This window comes from Anopheles merus, chromosome 3R, assembly GCF_017562075.2.
Source record: "Anopheles merus strain MAF chromosome 3R, AmerM5.1, whole genome shotgun sequence".
NCBI lineage: Eukaryota > Metazoa > Arthropoda > Insecta > Diptera > Culicidae > Anopheles > Anopheles merus.
The window spans coordinates 15505235-15514583 of record NC_054084.1 but is presented as its reverse complement, the minus strand read 5'-3'; positions in this window follow the sequence as shown (position 1 = coordinate 15514583).

Genomic DNA, 9349 nt, shown 5'->3' with positions numbered 1-9349 from the left:
TGTAATGAGCGCATCGGGCATTTTGGGGGAACCCAGAGAAACACCTGACATCGTTCGCTCTCCGGCCAAACTACGCGTAAATGCTGCCGTGCTGCAGGTTGCCCGCCAGATAGAGCCTGTGCCCCGGACGCATGCTTCCTGCGTGTGTGTCACGCGCACGTCACGATGCTCTAGTAGCAGGCTCTGAGGTCGTAGCACGTGCGCTTACCCATTTCTATCTAGCCCGTAAGCTGTCGGGTTCAATTTCCTTAGCACCGGCTGAAACTCGGGCGTACGGCTTGGGCCGGTGCAACCTCCGGGGCAGACCGGCTGCAAACCAGAACGGTTCCGGTCGGATGTTGCGGTCGTCGCTCGTCACCGGCGTCCCGTACCGATCCTTTAACCTTAATTTTCACCCGGCATCCTCCGTGCGCCGATTAATACACCATTAAAACAAATGTGACGTGATGCTCGATTTTCGGTTTTGTTTTCGGAGGCGTATTTTCATCTTTGTGATACCTTTGCTGCTGCTTCTGCTAGCCCAAGCGGAGAGATGAACGTAGGATCGGCGTGGGTTTACTGTCAAAGATCGGCAATAATTTATCCCTCACTGGTTGCAGGATGTTACCAGAGGATCCTTTTTATTTTGGACGGGATCGGTCGCTTATGCACCTGTGTTTCGATTTTCCACTGATTAGCTTGGCTGGGTTGTGTGCTTTCGTTCTGGGGAAAGCTAATTGTTGGCAGTTGTTAGCTCCTGAAGTTTGAAGGAAAATAAATGATTGAGGCTCATTGAAAAGTGACATTTACAATTAGAAAAACAGAGTAATTGGAGTTATTTAATGTGACATTGTTAATAACCAAACATTTTACCATGGAATCCAATATAACGCTTTGCCCAGTTCGAAACAACAATGTATGATATGAGATGGTTCTAAAGACTTGGGATACATCATAATTGTTTATATCAAAAATATTTCACGATAATAATTGGCTTAACTCTTCGAGCTTAGCATAATTATTCTGTAACATTGGTTATTACCTTATTAACATAAGGTTATTGATTAATAGTAATAGCAAATTTTTGTTGATATATTTATAGTGACAACAATGATACGAAGAGTAATGCCGTGAATGTGCTAATACTTTAATTATACGAATTTTTTATAAAATACAGATAAATTAATTTCATTTAAATTTACCCTACATTTGTTTTGATACTTTACTTATATTTTACTTAACGTGATTTTAATGAATGGTTTATTTTAAATTAATGACAGCAACGTTATCATAGTCATAGTGAAGGTACAAATAAACCATTTTATTTTCATGGACGTATTATAAAAAAACTACTTTATTATTATTAGTCTAATCCACACTATATTACGGTTGAGATCTTCTCTCCTGAATAATAATAATAATAATAATAATAATAATAATAATATTAATATTAATAATCCACATTATATTATGGTTGAGATCTTCCCTCCTGAATAATAATAATATTAAAATTAATATTCAATATTAACATAAAGCAAATTGGCTTGGAAAATCCTTCTAAAACACATAGGATGCAATTGTATGATTTCATAATGTTTATTCTTTCCTTTCATTTAAAAAATTATTAGAATTAGGAAAGTTCAACAAAAACTTCATAATTTATTAACCTTTTACGATGTTGAATTGAATGAAATCCATACAGTATAATGCATTAAAGAATTATAATGTAAGAAGGCCAAATTTTTTGTCTAATACGAAAAGTATTTTAAAGTAATGATCCTTTCCGTTGAACTACGTGTTTGATTATCACGCTTATCCATTAGATACGTTCGCATTTCGTAACCTTTTTAAATCAAATGTCTTCTATCATATGTGTTGAAGGTGCCAAAAGGACGATCCTTTTAGTTATGCTGTTCACTGAGTCTCCAGTCCTACCGGGAAGGTGTTCCTCAGCAATTCTTGGAAATGATCGAGACGGGACAGCGAAAGACCAATGTTAGCATAGACGAAGCTGATAAAAAGCTTTCTATCACACACATCAGTCCGACCAAACATTGTTTATGCATACTGAATAAGTAATTTAAACCCAACGAGAATTGTGTTCAGGGTTGTTATAGTTTGTAGGAATTTCATCAAATTGGTCAATTCAATTCAATTTCCCAGTTTTGCTCCCTTTCAAGCGCGATGAAATCAACATACATACCCTTCAACAGATATGTCAAATCGATAACTTTCTCAATATTCAGCTGTCCACGTGCCTGGCTCGCTCTCTCTCTCTCTCTTTCTCGGTATCTTCCAGAAATTCTACTTATGGTTTTGACCATTGTTCTGCCTGTAAACCGAACCCTTTTGATTGGGGGAAATGGATTGATATCTTCACAACTCATGTTAGCAAAGCACACACCTTTGTCTTTAAGTAAGCCATTCAGCAAAAGTATCATTTGCAAACCAAGCTGTCTGATTTGAATCGGAAACGGTCCCCAGATCCAAGGGGTCAACCCCCTCCCGTTATACACGAACTGATTGAAATTGCACTTGTCTTGTTAAGCACCGGGCAGTCGCTGCAGATGCCAGCACAGAGAACCCTCAGCTTCGGCGATGAACGATGTGCAAAAACAGAAACAACCTCCCAGTGGTTCATCATCTGTTGCCGAACGGACACTTGTGCTCCCGAACTTCCGACCGCCATGTGGTCGATCATCAGAAGTTAATCGAATCTTTCGCTCGACCCTTAAACCGACAGCGTTTCGTTCGCTGACAAACAGTGTGTGGTTCCACCGGTGCACGATTCAATCTTGCCGAACGCCAGTGCGGCAGGAAGTTGTTGCTCTCTTAAGCAGATGGTTTACGAGGAAAATCTTGCAGGTGAAGGTGTGTACGTTTCGTCCCTTCTCTCGTCCCTTCCCAGCCTGTTTTGCTCGTATCGAATTCAGCCTCAGCGACCGGGTTGAAGGACATTCATAAAGCGCCGTTGCTCGGCTGACGTCTGGTGGCAGGTGCAGATGAACGTTGTCGGATGCAAAGTTTTAGCTCGAGCCGGCTGTGCTGGCTGGATGGGACACTGAACGGAAATACGCTTCTTGCCGTATGCTTTAATATTCAGTGCTGCTTGCTGGTGTTGCTTGCTCCTTTCGGGCTGAAGCTCTAGCGCAGCTAGCGGTTGGTTTGAGCGGTATATTACAGGATGCATTGCAGATGAGGCTTTAATGAAGTTTTGGCGGATGCAGTCCGGGTACACGACCGGATTAACCGACCAGTAACCGGTCCGATTCGTTCTTTTGTGTGTGTGCATAGGATTTTTGAAGAAAGAGAGAGAGGGGGGAAAGCTGTGCACGATTGAAATGTGTGTTTTCAACCCGTTTAGAATATTTATCAAGCTGAACATGAATCAGATTGCTAACGCTTCCCAGGGTCGCATTCACAAAATATCACATCCAATTTTGATCACACATCGTGTGTGATTCTAATGCTCACGGCGGTTTACTTCAAACGCCCAACCAACAAACGATCCAACCATCCATCCATCCATCCGTGCTCTATCGTGCGTTCGGCACAGGTTTGAATGGAATAAAATATACGCTTTCGGATGCATTAGAAATGCTCGTCTGCTTGGGTGGAATATTAGATTATAATCTTTCGCACAACGGGTTTTCGCTAATGCGCGTCCACCGCAGCCAGCATGCTAAGCAGGTTAGCTGCGGGGTTGAACGAAAATTGTGGACTGGTGGACTGCCTCTCCATCAGCGCAGTTTCGGGATCGGGCACATCAACATAAAAGGAAGCAATTTCGGTGCATCGTTCTGCAGCACCAGAAGGCTGCACCGTCGGGGACAGAGATTTTATGATTAATCATGAAGCTTTTATGTGCACTGGAAAGGGACCGCCCAATTGGACTGGTAGGGTCATTGCCTGCTATGATCGGGTTGGGGAAGGTTCTTCTCCTGCCGTTTCAAGTCAGTTGCAGTATGAGAGAGGAGTTAAAAATTGAAATTAAATCAAATCTTGTTCTAGGATCTTTATATGTATTTGTAATAACATTCGTGGTAAAGAGTCTTCTAGTAGAGAGATAGCTTAATTAGGTCATGAGCAAAAAAAGGTTCATTTAAAATATGAAAATTCCCCAATGATTGTACAAGAACTTCTTTCATTGATTCCTTGTTTTGCATCGTTACTAAAGAATACCAAAGTTTCATGTAAAATAAAATGTTTTAGAACAAAATATGTCAAAAGGATTCATTCATCAGCGTGACATTCAATAGATAAAATAATGTACTATCAAACAAAATAACAATAAACGGACAACTTAATGCACAATCGGCATGCAACTCCGTAAGAAAGGTCATTAATATTTAGTTTAATTTGCATGTAGCTCACTGCATTAGATTAGCTTGAAACTCTTGACCTCGAGATATGTAATAAAATATGTATTACAATCCTACACTCTTGTAGGAACTGCCGTCTCAACCATCATACCACCCATAAAGCTTACTTTTTTGTGCCCAAATAATTGCCAAAAAGAACGTGTTGCCTTAAAGACACTCCTCGGAACGCTCGGAAGTTGAAATTTCCTGTATCTCACGCCCGGCACGAAGCGGATACGCCCTAGGCGTTTAGGGAAAATGCTTTCCTAATGCTTTAAAATTGTGCTGGAAATAAATGCTCCCTTGGAGAGCAGTGAAACCACTCCGCAGAGACGCTTCGCGCTCGTTTAATCAGCCCAGCACTCACATTAAAGACCATCGCCAGCCCGGTAATGATCGGTATCATCAACCATTTTAAGAGAGCTTTAATTTATCGCCAACCAACACACGATGGGATGCTTTCCAATCGCCGTGCCATGCAGGTGTGTCTGTGCCGGTCGAGGTTCAATTTTGGAATCGGGTAGGGAAAACTATATTGCAAGCGCAAGGGGAAAAAACACTGCCCAGACACTGGTTGGAAAACTCACACCCGGTCAGTTCTCACACCCCGTGAAAAGGAAAGTTTAGGATGGCGGAAACTGTTCGACACTGTTGTTCCGGATATTGAATCAATACGCAGGCTGGTACCTCGCATGCCCCATCTTCCGCTGGACCTCGTCGCTGGCAGCGTTTCGACTGTTGGTGCTAAATTATGCAGCTAATTAATGACCAGTACCAGAGCGTGTTGAGATGGAGATTGGCGTTCGTTCCTTTTTTTTACGTGTTTCTGTGTCTGGGCGTGTAAGTGTTGTCGCTTCTTCGCCGCAAAACCCACTGACTCCGTTCCGGTTCGGTTACGCTCGCTGGCACCGATGCCGGCCCTCCGCACATTGGGCGACTGATTAATTGCGCCAAAAGTTCTGCTTTCGGGACCGTTGAAAATGAATTATCGTCACGTTTTTTTTTTGGTTGTTGCTGTTGGTTGGTTACGGCGGCAAAAGATAAATTATATTAGGACAATTTGAAGCGCTCGGCTAGAAGTGACCCCTTTTTGCGAGCAAAAGTTTTCTCCGCTGTAAGTGGTAAGTTTTGTGTGCTCTGGTACTTTTGTATGTAGCTCCTTTTAGGTAGTGTAAGCAAAGTAGCTAGCGCAGAGCAATTTCGTGGAATAGATATTTGATAATTGAGCGGTGAGTGAGTGTTTTTTGTTGCCGTAATAGTTTTGTTTTCCTATGGTAAATTAGCCTATAATGTCCCATCGCAACATTTGGATGACTAATCGAGATTTTGAGCACTGCTAATTGAAACTGACCCTTATTTCAATAAAAAGGAACCGTTTGGTGATCCATTTTGCTTTGCCGTCGTTGACTGTTTACTTACTAAAAGCGTAACTTGTTGTCCAGTTCATCCAGTTCAGTTCATTCCAGCTATGACAGCTGGGAAGTATGCTACTAGAAGTATATTGAACCTTATTTTGAAAATGTATTCTTGCTTATGTATTATTATGAATGATAACGAAAGAGGGGCAGGTATTTTCTACATGCTTTATCTCCTTAAACGAGATGTCCGATTTAAATCAGACTGAGAGAAGTTCTCGTTCAGAATGACATTGCTGCTTGTCGAAAAGGTCCTGGTGTGACGGAAAAGTGTTCGGACTAGGATTATATTTGTCCCCGTTTCGGTCATAACTTGTGGGCTAGGACTTAAAACCAATTCGTGAAACTGGTTCTGTAAGAACACAATTACAAATAAAAAAAAGAATTATATTGCAGATTATTCCATCTCAAGAATTCAGTAAAAAATTTACTACTAGGACATTTTGTATTTAAAAGCTTCGAGACGCAACAACCGTAGTTGTCTGTATGTCTGTTACTTTGCCTTAAACTCTAAGCTGGACTTGGCCTTCAATTTTTTTTCTTCTTCTTCCTTGGCATAACAACTGTTATCGGTTATGCCCTGCCTATACCAGTAGTGGGGGCATGACTTTCAGTGTGTTTTTTTATTGATGTTACCCACAGCAGAAAGGCCAGTCTAACGTATTCGGGGCTTGAACCCGCGATGGGCATGTTGTTAAATCGTACGAGTTGACGACTGTATCAAGAGACCGGCAACAGACTATCAATTACTTGGTGGTTTTATCCAAAGTCGTTAGACTTAATGACTGTATACGCCAATATCTCGTATAGCCAAGAGGCTTTCGTCAGATTATATTTCTAAGCATATGTGAGTACCGGTATAATATAGGTGCTATATAGTCTCGCCGTATAATCCTTCGTCAACTGTACGACTTAACAACATGCCCGTCATGGTTCAAGCCCAAATAGACCCTTCCACATACGTAGGACTGACTATACTGCTATGGGGGTAAATCAATAAGTCACTGAAAGCCAACCCCACAAGTGTAATTGGCAGGCCTGACCGGCATCGGTTGTTGGCCAAAAATAAGAAGAATATAGTCTAACTTCGTCCGTCAATAAGCTAATTTGAGGTGAATATTTCTAATAATAACCGAGATAGGTAAATCTAGGATAATTTTCAAATGTATTTTTTTTGTAATAATACTAATAATTATCTTAATTAGGCCATAAGGCCCGTTGAAGATTAAATAAATAAATAAATAATAATAATAATAATAATAATAATAATAATATTAATAATAATAATAAATAATAATAATAATAATAATAATATAATAATAATAATAATAATAATAATAATAATAATAATAATAATAATAATAATAATAATAATAATAATAATAATAATAATAATAATAATATAATAATAATAATAATAATAATAATAATAATAATAATAATAATAATAATAATAATAATAATAATAATAATAATAATAATAATAATAATATTAATAATAATAATAATAATAATAATAATAATAATAATAATAATATAATAATAATAATAATAATAATAATAATATAATAATAATAATGATAATAATAATAAAAATAATAATAATAATAATAATAATAATAATAATAATAATAATAATAATAATAATAATAATAATAAAAGTGCGTTCACCTATATGTCCGTCACGTTCATGTTCATGTTATGAAGGGTCGCTGATATTGCTGATGAGCTAGTTTTGAATAATTCAACATAATTTGTAATAAATAATGGTTTGTGCAAACTACTAATACTACCATTTGGTACATCCAGACCAACATTGCTTAGTTAAATTAGTACATTAGATTAGTAGATAAAGTGCAGTGCTAACATCGTTCAATTCATAATACTTTCAAAAGCTTCAAGAGCAGAAAAGCACGTAATGTAATGACCGATAGAATGTTTTGAGTTCAAGTCAAGTCTCTTTTATATCGATCGTCGAGCATTATAATCACAGGCAACTTTCTTCCACTGTTACAGCGGAATATAAGACCACGTTAAAGAGTTGTGAAGTTATATTCGTTTTATTTTTTCTTCTTTCCATTCATAATGAAAAGAACTAGCTAACGGCCACCAAACCCCCAGGATGCGCATCATGATCGACAGTTATGATAATCAAAAACACGCCGACTATCAAGTTCTTTCCTTCAATTTTTCGTCTCCTCCACTTTTTTCTACTGCTATTTCTGCTTCCGTTTCTGATGAAGATGAATTATTCAAAGTGCATGAAGAGGCGTAGTGCGCGGTGGTAAAGATCCCGCTTGGCGCTCAACACAGAACCGATCTTCTGTACGGGCTGGAGGAGAAGTTTGTTTGTTTGTGAAGAGCTTTTTCCTTTCTTCCTGTCCTGTTCGATGATTTTGTGTCGGCTTCTTTCGCCGGCTTCTGTCGGACAGCACGTCCAATTTGATGCGCAGCGGCAGTGGTCATCGTCCCCGTGCTCATCCGATGCGGGGGAGAAAAAAGCGCAATATTTCGATTATGTAAATGATGCGAGAGTTTTGAGCACTGGAGGAGAATGGAGTAAGTTTACTTTTTTGATCGTATTTTTCGCTTTTGGATGGCTTTCCGTTTCGTCATTCTTTCTGGGGGGAGAGAAAGATAAAAAAATGAAGAAAGCCATTCGGAACAGCAAGTAGAAACAACAACAAAAAACCACAGCGCAGCAAGAAGTCGTTCGTTCACTTCCACACGTATGCCAGCTTCCGGTTCGGTGTTAATTGGTAAAGGGGGTTAGTTCCGTACGGTGACCGCGCCACGTGCCGGGCCGGGTGTTTGGTCGCGAGGATGAGCTGTCATGCCGTGAAGCATGAAAGCTCACTCATTTTTCCCTCTCTCTCTCTCTCTCTCTCTCCATGCCTGAACGTGACTGGTCATCGCGAAGCAATTTGAGTGAAGGTGTCGGATTGGCTCGTTTGCTGAAATCGCTTGTTTTATGGCGTTTTAATAAATGCAACGTGCTTTGCAGGTTTTTGTTCTAGCTAGCATGAAGTGGAAGATGAATCACAGGTTCGTCGAACAGCACTGATAGCTTTTCAGGGGGGATGTGGTGTTCTTTAGAGCGTGTTACGTTTTGGAGTGCATTAATTAAGCGTTCTGATTTGAAAAAAAGAGCTTCTGCTCTTAGTCATGGCGAATATTTTGTTTTTTAGATTCAGCTTCGGTAAACGAGAGCGATATTGTAGCTAGCGGAGCTAGATTAAAGGTAGGCTATGTATAAAATAGATTAGATTTCATTAAACCAATCGAGAATGACTCAGCAGCGTACTGTTAAATGAATTTAGAGAAGAAATTGTATTGTTTGATGAACGATTATTATGGTTGATGGTACAACTGGTTGTAAATTATACTACTGTAAGTTATATGCCAGTTTCTATGTAATTTATTTAGTTTGCAGAGTATTTAAAACAAAACGTATTCCTTTAGTTTAGTGTAAAATAAATTTGAATTTTTCGTCTTTTTAACAATTATTTCTTGAGATAAAAGCCAATTGCAAAGTCTATTATAATCTTATTAGAATGTTTATTTAAGTGAAATTAGATGCTTCAAACTTATCTT